Below are 14,282 nucleotides of genomic sequence, written 5' to 3'. Positions count from 1 at the left end.
ACCATCAAAAGGCTGTAGCACATTCTAAACCAGTAATTATAAAGGATATGTGGTACAGGGACATCTAGATGTCTTAGCGAATTGAGAGACAGGCCTAGAGATGAGAGGTCTTGAGTTCTCAAATCTAGTTCCAGACACTTCCTAGCTGTGTGACCCTGGCCAAGTCACTTAATTCTCATTGCCTAGCTCTTATCGCTCTTCTGCCTTGGAACCAATACGCAGTATTGATTCTAAAATAGAAGGTAAGAGTTTAATAAAAAAAAAGATAGGTGATGAAAAGGATGCTATTAAATAAATGCACAATGAAAAAAAATGAGCTGGTTATATGGTAAAAGTAAAGGATAATTAATTGACAGCCATCAAGCTGCTCTAGCATCCACACAATGTCAAGAGAGCTCAAAGAAGGCCCCAATTTCACTGAGAAGACCCACTGAGATGAATGTGTTTGAGGACAGGGATGAGGAGTGCATGAGATAGTTATGAGTGGGATTCAATCTGCACCTTTGTTAAAAGAACAAAAGACAGTTCCTGATTAAATGTCACTAACTGGGACTGCCCCAAAGATGATTTGATTGTTTGGGACTCCAGAAAAGATGGAAACAGCCTGGCACTGTAGATAAATGTTAGTTTCATAGTCAGGCAATCCTAAGTTCAAATCCCACCTCAGACACTTAACTAACAGTGTGACCCTGAGCCAGTTTTTTACTTCCTCAGCTTTAGTTATGTATGGGTTGGACTCAATGATCACTAAAGTTCTTTCCACCTCTAAATCTTTGACCCTATGATTCTGTGCAGAAGAACTATCCTTTTGCTAGAACCTATAAAATGAGCTTATACATCTTTTTACCTCTTTATTTTTTACTGTTTCCTCAAGATCTTGAGAGGGTAGCAGAGTAGATCTGAGTTTTTAGGTGAAGGAAGCATAGAAGACTTTCCCAACTAAAAAGTTGGCAAGAGCTGGGCTAAAGGTCTAGTATTCTTGAAAATACTGAAGGAGTGCATAGAGTTCCCTATTCTTATTAATGCTAAATAGAGGAGAATTCATGAACAATGTTCCAAAAATTAATCCATCAATCAACAAGAGGGTATTATTAAATACCCTCTCTTTGCCAGAAACTGTTCTAGGTGCTAGGGATATGAGTCAAAGAATGAAATAATTGCCCTCCCCAAATAGTTTAGTTTTTAATGATGGAAATATCAGATACATATGTATATATCATTAATATAAATTCACTCAAGAAGCTAAATCCAAGGTAGTATGGAAGGAAGGGGACTAACAATTGATTAGGAGAAGCTTCATATAGAAGATGGTGACTAAGTTGTATTTTAAAAGAAGAGAGGGATTCTATGAGACAGAGTTAAGTTCATTACAGGCATTGAGGGAAGCCATGGAAATAGGAGTATTGTGTCTGAGGAGCAGAGAGAAGGCTAGCTTGTATGAATTGCAGAGGGTATGAGGTAATGTCCAATGAGGTCAGAAAGATAGGTTAAGCCCAGTATAGGATAGGGTTCTTTTTTTAAACCTTTGCCTTCTGTCTTAAAACCTAAACTAGTATTGGTTCCAAGGCAGAAGAGCAGAAAGGGCTAGACAACTGAAATTAAGTGACTTGCCCAGGGTCACATATTTAGGAAGTATCTGAGGCTGGATTTGATCCCAGGGCCTTCCCATCTCCAGGTCTAGCTCTCTATCCACTAAGTCACTTAGCTTCCCTTGATGGAGTTTTAAAAACTATACAGAAGTTGTTATATTTTATCCTCCAGACAAAGGGAAGTCACTGAAGTTGGTCGTGTAAGGAGTCCCATGGTCAGATATGTTCAAGGAAATTTACTTTGGCAGCAGTATGGATGATGAGCTGGAATAGTGAGATACTTAAGGCTGAGAAACCTATTCATTGTTATTTGTAGTGATTTAAATGAGAGCTGATCAGAGCCTGAACTAATATGATAGTTGTGTGAATGGAGGGAAAGATTTTGGTATGCAAGATGGTAGAGCAGAGGGTAGAAATGGCAAGATTTAGCAAATAATTGGAAAATTGTGGTGAGGAAGCAGTGAGAAAGCCACAATAATGCTGAGATTGCAATCTTGAGATACTGGAAGGATGCTGATGCCTTTGACAGCAATAGAAATGATCAAAAGGGGGTCAGTTAGGGGGAAAGATAATGAACATGGTTTTACACATTGAATTTGAGACATCTCTGGGACATTCACTTTGAAATGCCCAATAGACTATTGGTTACGTAGAACTGAAGTTCAAGAGAGAGACTAGGGCTGGATTTATAGAACTTGGAGCCATATTCACAGAGATGATAGTTAAACAGATAAAGGCTGATAGATACATTTGCTGGAGAGGACATTTCCTAGTAGCATAATGCAGAATCTAGCCTTCTACAAGAGAAAAGACTTTTTGGGTAGTGCCAGCCTTTGTGATAGTCATAAGAGCCACCTCAAATCTAAGAGCTCATAGATCTGAGCTTTTAGAGAAAGAGAGGGAGTTCCTGAAGCTCACATAGAAAGAATAGCCTCTGTGACTATTGAAACAAAAATGGACTTAAAAATGTAGAAAAGCAAAAATAATAAATACAACCTTTTCAGGTCATAATGCAATAAAAAATATAGTCAATAAAGGTTCATAGAAACACCAAAAAATGTAACAAAAGTACAGCATAGAAGAATGGAAAACTTAGACTTTGCTCTCTCTCCTCCATTACCAGGATTAATTTGGACTATGCAAGTTAGAGGGGAGAGGGGTTGCCTATCCAGGAATTCCAAATTTCCATCTTACAAATGGAAAGGAGGGAATATGCATTTTTAGTGCCTACTATATGCCAGGCACTATGCCAAGCAAATATATTATTTGATCCTCAAAACAATCCTATGAGGGAGATGCTATTATTATCCCCATTTTGTAACTGAAGAAACTGAACCAAAGAGAGGTTAAGTGCTTTGCCCAGGGTCACACAGCTAGTGTCTGAGGCTGAATTTGAATTCAAGTCTTCCTGTTTTCAGGTCCAACATTCTTTTCACTATACCACCAGCTTCCAAAAGGGGGTCCAAACTAAAGAGTGATATTCTAAGTCTATGTAAGGCCTTCTGGGAAAGCTAATGATTCAACAGAATATCAAACTGTTGGCACATTGGTCATCCCAAACCCATTTAGCTCCTATGAGACTTTCCACATTTTCTATACAGTAAAATAAAGGCTATGCACTACTCAGTGTGCATTTGTTACCTTTATTCATCTTAATTTTTCTGACAAAGTTCTGATATCTCAAATGTATATGACTCAGTGATTCAAATATATAATAAAATTATTCCCCAATGTCAAAAGATGTGATAAAACAATTTGAAAGAGAAGCAAAGCAAAGTATAAATGGCCATATTAAAAATATATCCCTAATCATTAAAAATCAGATAAATACACATTAAAATAACTCTGAGATTCTACCTCACAACACTTATAAATTGGCAAAACTGACACAAAAGGAAAACTATAATCATTGGAGAGACTTTGAAAAACAGGCACTCTAAGTCACTATTGGTAGAGATGTGAATTAATCCAACCATTCTGGAAAGCAATTTGGAACTGTTATAGGCATGGCTCCAAACCCCATGCCCTCTTAGTTCATGTTCAATATTGGGATAGAATGAGGCACTCATGAGTCATTGAGCAAAGGAGGCTTACTTTGTCTCTAGCAGGAAATAGATAAAACTAGCAATTTCCTGATGCAACTACTCTGACTTTCTTCCCAACACAACCTGATTGGCCCTAGGTTTCCTGACAGAGATTCCTAGTGCAGGACCATATAAAGTCCCAGTCATGAGTATAGGGGTGATCGGGGAGACTAATCCAGAGAAGGAAGCTGTGACACTGTATCTTTGCTGTATTTACTTGCTGTCTTTGGGTAAAGTAAATCTCCTTTGTTCAAAGATGCAAATGCCTCATATTGTCCCAACATCAAACTTTAACTAAGGGGGAGACTGGGTTGGGATTGGACCAACAACAGGCACAGAACCTCAGAAGTCATTAAGTGGTGTATTCTTTTTGACCTAGTTGTAACACTGCTAGGTATATATATCCTGAAAACAAGCAAAGGAAGAAAGAAACAATCCAAATTTTTTTTAATTATGTAAGCAGAGAATTCTTTATTGTATCAAAGAACTAGAAACAGAGTAAATGCCCTTTGATTGGGGAACAGTTAATAATAGCTAACATTTATATAGCACTTTAAGATTTGCAAAATGCTTTACATATATTAACACTTTTAATTCTTATAACAACCATGAGGGGGGGGAGGCTATTATCATTCCTATTTTACAGTTGAGGAAGCTGAGTCTGAGATTGATCTAACAGGGTCACATTGTTAATACGTGTCTGAGGTAGGATTTGAATGCAGGTTTCCCTGGATCTTGGTCTAGCATTCTCTCTGTTATGCCACCTACCTGTCTCTATATGGGAGACACTGGCATGGGACCATCCAGCACAGAGGGTTGATATCAAAGAAGATGCTGTATTCTATGAGCAAAACAGAACAGTGGTAGCTCAAAGGAAATGTGAGAGTTACGAATTTAGGAGCATCTTCATCCCAAATGTTCACGTGAACCATTTGGCCTGACCTGTGGGAGAGTCTTCTGAGCTCATATTGGTCTGATCAGCCACATTCGGACATACCATACATTGACCCTGACATTGTAATGTTATTTTGGTCCTCTTCCAGGATGAAGGACAACAACCAACCAACCAATATGAATATATTGGAATCTTGTTGGACCATGAGAAATGATGAAAGGGAAGGAATTCGGAGAAACCTGAGATGACTTAAGTATTAATGCAGATTGAAGTAAGGAGAAAGGAGAATGTCTATTAAAGACTTAAGAACAATGATCAATGCAATTACCGTTTATTAGTCCAAAAGACTGTGATGGTTCATGCTTGTTACCTCTTGACTGAGAGGCAACGGATTAAAATGGCAGAATGAGACACATTTTCAGACATGAACAATTTTAAATTTGTTTTCCTTGATTGTTTACTTGTTATTAGGGAGGACTTTGGTGAGGGGAAGGTAACAGGAATGTAGAGGGTAACAATAGTTATAATTTTTTAAAAAACAAGATCAATGGGACATCTTTTAAAAATACACAACAGAGAACAGAAGGAGATTCAGAGCCACAGCCAAGAAGAGTTATGTTGGAAAAGCCATGTTAAATTTAGCATATCCTTTTTTAAAGCTATATATAATAGAGATCATGGTATCATATACAATCATCTGGAGCTGGATGGCAGTTGTTATTTAAGTAAAACTAAAACTAAAAATTAGAATGTGTAAGTGTCAAAATTTGGACAGACTACAGGCTTTCAAAATGTACCTATGTCTTTTTATATCTGGAAACACAGTTACAACCCTTGGCATTGGCATAGCATCATCATCATCATCATCATCATCACTAGTATTTATATAGCACTTTGAGGTCTGCAAAGTACTTTACAAACATCTTATTTTATCCTTGCAACAAACTTGGAAGACAAGTGCTATTATTTTCTCCATTTTACAGATAAAGAAACTGAAGCAGGTAGAGATTAAGTGATTTGTCCAGGGTCACATAGTAAGTATCTGAAGTCAGATTAGAACTCATATCTGAAGACCTGGAGATAGGAGGTCCTAGATTCAAATTTGACCCCAGATACTTTCTAGCTGTGTGACCCTGGGCAAGTAACATAACCCCAGTTGCCTAGCCCTTACCTCTCTTCTGACTTAGAACTGATATTTAGTATTGATTCTAAGATGGAAAATAAGGGTTTAAAAAATTTTTTTAAAAGAACCCATATCTGACTTTAGGTTCATGAAAGACTCAGATTACATTTTGTAAGTATTAGACCAGGAAAATTATTAACAATGGATATTCCAAGAGGATAGCACTAATTTTCATTCACGAGCACCTTAAATATGGTAAAGTAGGCAAATCCCAATAACAATGCGACAAGTTTTTTCCATATTAATGATATCCCCTGGGTAAAAAAAAATTTTTTTGATACAAGTATCCCCCCCACCACTCAGTTCTACTGTAAAAGATGACTCTTTGTCTTCCATCATTAGACTATAAGCATCTTGAAGGCAAGAACTATCTTTCTCCTTGTATTTATATTCCCAGAACTTACTATAATGCCTGGCACCATAGGAAGCATTTAATAAATGTTTGTTGACTTGACTTTTAACAAACTTAATCCATACAAGCTTGGCAAACAAACACCAATTCATTATTGTACTAGTGGGAAACAGTCCTTCCCTCTATGAAGGAAAATGTTGCTAGAATAAAAATGAAGATATTTAAGATGGCGTGACATTATGGTGTCTGTATATCTTTTGAATCCCATAGATCTAGGTGTCTGTCTTACACCAACTCTGAAGAGTTAAAGAAAACTATATCTATAAACAAGGAAGCATTTTACAGTCCAAAAGGTGAATTAGTTTGATCCTGGAGACTGCTGGTTTCTAAGAACTATCTAATTCCATGCCATCAAAAGGATTTCATCACACTGACAAAGAATTTCAGAGCCTGATGCATGTGGCATTTCACAATTAAGGTACAGGGAAATATGTTCTTAATATGCCAGAATCTTTCACTGATTAAACCCACAGTTTGAGTTTGCAAGAAATAGAAGGAAATTTTGCCCTCTCTGAATGGCAAGAGACAACTTATAAATACCAAATGTTCAGGTAAACATGAAAATTCTCTCGCCAAAGTGTTTATCATCTATGACTAACAGGACACCATTATCCTTCCCAGACACAAATCCAAATGACACTGGCATGTGTCAACTCTCTTCTATCTGACATCCTCCCCAGGGGTTAAGTGAGGAACTATAAAAGCTCTCTGGAAAGGTTTGGAGTTCAGGTATGCTACTGTGCCATGACCTCTCTTTTTTAGGAGCAGAACTGGAAGCATCCACTATCTGATGCCTTTCCTGACACTCCCTGATCCCCTTGTGTTTGTGTGCCTTTCAAATGCTGAAATTCATCTCCCCTTTCCCCAACATTGCTATCTTATCGGATTGAAGAAGGCAGACTAAATTTTCTTTGTTGGTAGTTTTTGCCCCATATGAAACCTAGGGATACCCTTTAAAAGCTACAAGGGATTCCTAGAGATATGGAAGGATATAAATCAGAATGTCACTCATGTCCATTTCAGCCCAAGGGAGCTCACAATTGGCACCAATAGCTGTAGGTTAGGTCACCTATATTTTCAGTCCTTGCCTATAACGTTTCAGAAGATATAGGCTTGACTTCTTTCTCTCCTCTAGTATTTCAATCACATCTATCTGTTTCCCCCTTTTCAACTTCTTTTTTTTTTTTACAGCTACTCTTTCCCTTGTGGGTTCATTGTTGGTTCTCTTCTCTGTTCCTTCTCCATCCAAAGAAACTGGAAGCCTCCAGGAAAATACTATTGAATTCTGAAAGGGGCTTGAATCCAGGGAGAAACCTATTTCATTAAACCTTATTAGAGAGCTATTCAGTGCCAAACGCTCCCAATAATAACCCCCCTAAATATAGTAAGTTCAACATTCTATTCTCCCATTTAGTTTTTCTTCTAGGACCCTGATGCTTTGACACAGAAAGTCAGTCAGTTAATCAGCATTTAGTAAGTACCCACTATGTGCCAGGAACTGTAGTGACATAAAGGAAAATAAATATACAAAACACTCCAGTCCCTGTTCCTCTCAAGAAACTCCCAGCCTAATGGTTTAGACATTATGCAAACAACTATGAACAAACACGATACCAACTGGATAACCTGGTGAGAACATTAGGACTGCTCCTCTTTAAGTCTGGCTCTCAATTCACTAAGTGACTTAGCTGCACCCAAGCCTACTCCCTTTTTCATAGCTCTAATGGTTGGGAACTGCCCCCACCACCACCCCAACATTAAAATGAAATCTGCCTCTTCCCAACTTTTACTTTTTCCTCCTAGTTCTGTCCTTTGGTGCCAAGCAGAATAAGTCAAATCTTTCTTTCCCATATGGCAGCATATCAAATGCATGTGCAATTATAAACAATAGCTGCCATAGTGTCCCCTTCCTAAATCTTTTGTTGTTGTTGTTGTTTTTATCTCTAGTCTAAAGATCTTCAGTCCTTTCAACAGATCCTCATGTAGAGGTCTTGATCTCCAGACCCTTTGCCATTGCAGTTGCCCTCCTCTCGATATGCCCTAACTTGTCAAATTCCTTCCTAAAATATGTAGTCTAAAATGAAATGAGGCTAGAACTCGAATGCAGTCTATCCTAGGCTGAATACATCAGAATGATGGATCATAATGATTTCTTCTCTTTGACTTCATATAACATTTTGTCCCTCTCTTAGACACATATACAGTTCTATACCATATTTAATATGCACTGTGTCTAACTATAGTTAATTGTATATGTGTGATCCCATATTAATTTATCAATGTGGATGCAAGAACTAAAATTAGTTCTCTAATTGAGGTCTGACTAAGGCAGGGTATAGTGAAACTATTATCATCTGGACACAATATCTCTCATATTATAGCCAAAAAATCTTCATCTTTTTTCCTATTACTCTGCTGACTTGTACTGAGCTTTTGTTGTTCACTCATTTCAGTTATGTCTAACTCTTCATGACTCCATTTGGTATTTTCTTGGCAAAGATACTTGAATGGTTTGTTATTCCCTTCTCTGGCTCTTTTTTCTAGATGAAGGAACAGAGGCAAATAGGATCAAATAGCTAGTAAGTATCTGAGGCCATATTTGAACTCAGGATGTTTAATCTTCTGACTCTAGACCCAGTACTCTATCTACCATACCACCTAGCTGCCTACAAACTAAAACTTCTGGAGGTTTTTCAAATAATAAGTATTGTCTAGCTCTGGCTTTTCCATCTTGATCTCATGTCGATGACTTTTTGAAGCCAAGAATATTATATTTTTCAAAGCAAAAACTTTTACTAAAATATCAGAGTAAGGACAGAGTAAAGACATCTTCCCCCTCCCTTAAAAACAGCCTGGTGGTGAAGTGGATAGAGTGTTAGCCCTGGAGTCAGGAAATCCTGAGTTCAAATGTGACCTCAGATACATACTAGCTGTGAGATCCTGAGAATCCTTATTTGCCTCAATCTCCTCATTTACCTTCTAGGATTTTTGTGAAGATCAAATGAATGATTGCACAGTGCCTGGCACCTAGTAAGCATTATATAAGGATCAACTATTATTATATGCCTGAGGCACATTCTCCCACAAAAATACATGATGTATAAATATGCTTATTTGCCCCTGTTACATTTTATCCTATTAATTTTGGCCCAACATTTTAACTTGTTAAAATCTTTTGTATTCTAACTTCATGTCACCTATAAATTTCAGGATGTAATGGCATCTCTATATTTGATAAATGTATTCTCTATGCCTTTGTCCATGTTACTCAAAGATATTAAACAGCATATATATTTCTTTTTTTTTTTAAACCCTTACTTTCCGTCTTGGAGTCAATACTGTGTATTGGCTCCAAGGCAGAAGAGTGGTAAGGGCTAGGCAATGGGGGTCAAGTGACTTGCCCAGGGTCACACAGCTAGGAAATGGCTGAGGCCAGATTTGAACCTAGGACCTCCCGTCTCTAGGCCTAGTTCTCAATCCACTGAGCTACCCAGCTGCCCCCCACAGCATATATATTTCTAAGGAATCCCACTGCACATCTTTTTTCACATTGATGTCAATCCATTACTGATTACTCTTTTGATCTTGCCATTTAACCTATTCAAAATACACCTACCAAACTACATTATTGTATAGTCTACAGCTTTCTATACCTACCATAAGAATAGCATGAAACACTTTGCCAAATGCTCTCCTAAAATCTGGATAAACTATATATAAAGGATCCCCAATTACTAGTCTAATAACTTTATGATCCTACTTCCTTTTCTATATGTTTACTATTAAATAACTTAATAATAAAAAATACCACTTAATAATAAAGGGTAGAAGTTTGCCAAAAACAGAAATCAAGCTGACTGGTTTGAAGATGGTTTGAAGAACTCTTCTCATTTTAAAAAAATCTGAACTTGAGCTTTTCCAGCCCTATAGTGTCTCTACTGTTTTCTACGAACTCTCAAAGATCACTGAAGGTGGCTAAGAAATCATATCCACCATTTCTTCCAGCAGCCTGAGAAGCAGAATATCTCAACCTGCTGACTTGAAGTCACCAAGGAAAGTTAGATATTCTCTTACTATGTTCCTACTTATCCTGGGAGTCAATGCTTTATTAACTAATTTTGTTCATTTTTTCTAGCTGAGAGTCTATTCTCCTTGGCAAAGAAAACAAAGTGAAGAATCCAGCAGCCCCATCCTTCTCTCCATAATCCATTGCCATGATTCTACTTATCCTGAGCAGCCAACCAGTCCCTTATTCAATCTTCCTCTTTCCTCCATTGTTTCTACATTGCTGAAGGACTTCAAGTACTGTCAACCCCCTTTAAATTGAACTTTCTCTAAATTCGGTGCCTTCAGTTGATTTGCCCTATTAGGTAAGTCCTTTGGGGGCTGGAGCTATCTTAGAATTCCCTTTCAGAACCTAGGACAGCACCTTATATTAAGTAAATATTTGTTTAATTAAAACTGGCCCCCTTCTGGCAGCCTTTCTCTTTAAGAAAAGAAAAAGAATGAAAAAGGTTTAGCAAGCAGTAAAGAGATGGGTGATGGCTGAAGGAAGTTATCAGAGAGTGGTTATGAAGCTGTCACTAACACATGGCACTGTGCTAGATGCTATCAGTAATGTGTATTTATGGCTCTCCCCCTGTGGAACCCTGGCATGCACCAAACTTAATGGAAAACTGCAGTCAAAGGTCCAGGGTGAGCACTAGATTAGGGCCTTTGATGATACTAAAATGTGTATCTCTTTTTTAAGAGCTCATATTATTCTAAGGTTAATTACATCCTGGTGAGCATATAATCTAAGGGACATTTGGGGGAAACCAACTTATGACCACATGGAGGCTAATGGCTCCTTCATACAGGATGGAGTCTATATTGTGTCAATAAAGAGATAGACTCCTTTTTAACAATGACATAATTGACCATAACAGCTCCTCTGGAGCACTGAGACAGAGTAGTAAAAATTTGTGCCTTTATTAGAAGTCACACACACACAGAGGCACTTTGCCAGTCAGGATACTTCCATTGTTTTCCAGTTTTTAAATGTCCACAGCTTCCCTAGGTGGCAGTAAATGCTGTAGACCACCAAATTATCGTTATATTTTTTTCAGCCAAGATAGCCTAAGGTTTTATTTTGTAGTGGGGTCATTTAAGGTTATGCTATAGTTATTATTTATCCTGGTTTAAGGAAAGCTTAGGGGGACCCTTGAAAACAGTGCCTAGCCCAGTCTGGGTCTAAAGTGAGTGCCTAATAAATACTTGTGGACTAAAAATAGTCTTGAATCTAAAAAGGGTACTAGTGAGCAGCTATTCTCCATCTCAACTGGAGATAGAGTAAGAAGGGAAATATAGGAGGAGGAATTTGAAGAAGGCTAATCACCACCTCTCAGTCTCAGTTTTGCTCATCTGTCAAATAGACACCCTACCTAACTCCCTCAAGGGACTGTTGATCATAAAATAGAAACAAGATAGTAGACGTAAAAGAATTTTAAAGAAAATATAAACCTAGAATAGTATGATTATTATTAAGGTAGGCCTCTGGTAATACTTTCTGACAAACTATGAGTGAGACAGTAGAACATAGCAAGAAAACAATTTTCCCTCTGATGATTCAGAAAAGAGTGGTAGCTCTCAGATTTCTTCTTAATAAGTAATTTCACATAGCATATGCAGCTTACAAAAGTGCTTTCCATTCTCGATTGCATTTAATCCTCACAAGACCCCTGTGAGAGAAGTAGAATGAATTTTATCAGACCCATTTTTCCCTTTTGGGCCATCTCTATGCTACCACTAGAGTGGGAAATACCCAATGAGCAAACTCCCTCTCTCAATGCAGATCCACACCTGCTCTACAACTTATAGACTTGCCGAACTGTCCAGGGCTCATAGATTTTAAATGACTTGCTTAGAGTCAAACACATAGGAAATCAGAAGCAGAACTCGAACCTAGATCTTTCCAGCTTCAAGGTCAACTATTTAACCACCTCACCACACTTGCTCATTTTACAGATGAAGAAAAATGGAAGCTTAGCTAGGATAGTGGCTTTCCCAGCTAATTAGTGACAGTCAGGATTTGAGCTCAGATCCTCAAACTCCAAATCCAATGCGCCTGCTTCCCTTGTGAAAACTGCTGACCATGATGAAAGCATGGCAGGCTTAATTTGAGCGGCAAGAAATCTGTCACCAGGGTTTTCTGTAAGCATAAAGGGGTATCCTGGGAGCAGAAGGAGGGATATTCCACTTCATCTATTTTATTTCCCCAGCCCCTATCCTTCATCCCAGAGAAGTGCAGATAAGTTAAACAATGCACACACAACACTGACCATCTGAAGTCAGTCTCTGGGCAGCTCTTTGGCAATTCCACCCACATCTAATATAAGAGTAATGTTTTCATGGTGTCATTGGGCAACATCAGTCCTGTTGGGTGCAAACTTCAAAAGCAAGTAATCAAAGTGTTTACCTGATGAATGAAGGGAATGGTGGGGGTTGGGAGGTGGGAAATAGCAATTTCATTTCAAATATATCTACGACTTCTCATTAGGCCCAGAAACTTGTGGGTATTAATCATCAAAATAAATGTTTCCTGCCCTTAGGTGCGCTCTGGCATCACACAAGAGAAATGACCAGCCCAGCTCATCCTCTCATCAAATCACTGAAGATGAAATGAATTTTAAAACAATATCCCAGGTGGATTACACATTTAGCTACTTAACAGGAGACTTTGCCGGGACCCTCATTTATTATTTTGAAAAGCAAAGCCAGTTACTGCCAATAATTAAGTACAGCCTTGTCCGGGTCTCTGTTATTTTATACGCTTTAAAGCAGTAGATTCCGTGGCTAATAGCCAGCCTCCCTATTGTATCCTGAACTTGGCTTTGAAAAAACTTCTGATAGCTTCCCACTGAGCCAAAAATAAAGTTAGTGATCTCCTTTTCAGCAAAGGTCAGGCAATCCATTATTCTGCCATATTATAAAGTAAAATAAAAGACAGAAACACTAGGATTTAATTTTGGCTGTTTTCTCTTTGAGATTAGGTTAAGTGACCGAGATGCTAAAAGCCTCATATCTTGTAAAATCATGTGCCTCCCTCTGTCTGCTGATTTGGACTGGTTTGGCTGCAAGTTGCATTCTGAAAGGCATTTAATAGGAGTCTAAAGTGTACAAAGACATCTCATGTGTCTTATAAGAAGAGGCACACTTTCATATCGAAAATGGCTTTAAAATGTCTTTCTTCCTCCAGAGATGCTCTAAAGGCAGAATTAGAGTGTTAACCTAAACAATAGATCTGCGTTTCAAGCATTAATTCCCAGTTTAAAGGAAGAAAATCCCCTTGCCTATAGAACAGGTCAGAATGTTGATTTCTCATATCCAGAGCCCTAGAAAGGAGTGTCTGAAACATAGAGAACTATTTTCTCAGGAAAATGCCTTAGTGAATCAGAGAAAGGGAAAAGGTATTTGGTTTGAGGATTACTACATTCCCTACCATGCCCAGAGCTGATCTTATCCAAATAATATAATTGCATAGATATTAGTTAGGAAAGCCCTGATATCCTCCTAAAGACCACCCAATTATTTCAGATTTGGAATCCCACCTCTGGAATCCCACCTTTGCAACACCTAGATTTCCCACTCTTACCCTTCCATGTCCCTCTGCCTGCTCTCTCCCAAGGTACCATCTCTCTTTTCTGTTAAAGAGGGAAAAAAGGGAAAAGATTCAACAAAACTGATCAATACTTTGAAAAAAATGTATATTTACTTTATATGTAATGTTTTACACCCTTTAACCTCCCCCTCTCCACCCTCTGCAAAGGAGTAGGGAGGGGGAAGTATCTTTCTTTTTGAGACCAAGCTTATTTCTACAGTTTTACATCATTCTTTTTTATTGTTATTTGGTTGTTGTGCTTTCATTTACATTACTGTGGTCACTGTATAAATTGTCATCTTTGCTTTACTTCTTCACTTGTGTCAATTTGTATGTTTTTCCATGCTTCTTTCATGTTTCTCAGAGCACAATAATAGCTTATTAGATTCATGTACTCTAATTTGTTAGCCATTCCTTCAAGAGATAGGCATCTACTTTGTTTCTAGTTCTTTGTTAATATGAAAAAGGACTGCTACAAAT

General features: G+C 37.9%; 1 long non-coding RNA gene across 1 annotated transcript; it reads left to right on the top strand.

Annotated features, from left to right (window-relative positions):
- Nucleotides 1–4,714: 4,714 nt before the first annotated feature.
- On the top strand, nt 4,715–14,074 carry LOC103098907 (uncharacterized). Its single transcript, XR_459226.2, has 3 exons — nt 4,715–4,839; nt 10,299–10,533; nt 12,754–14,074. It is a non-coding gene; the product is annotated as an uncharacterized LOC103098907 (long non-coding RNA).
- The last annotated feature ends 208 nt before the right edge of the window (nt 14,075–14,282 follow it).

Source organism: Monodelphis domestica, chromosome 1 (assembly GCF_027887165.1).
Source record: "Monodelphis domestica isolate mMonDom1 chromosome 1, mMonDom1.pri, whole genome shotgun sequence".
NCBI classification, from domain to species: domain Eukaryota; kingdom Metazoa; phylum Chordata; class Mammalia; order Didelphimorphia; family Didelphidae; genus Monodelphis; species Monodelphis domestica.
This window is presented reverse-complemented; position numbering and strand designations above follow the sequence as displayed.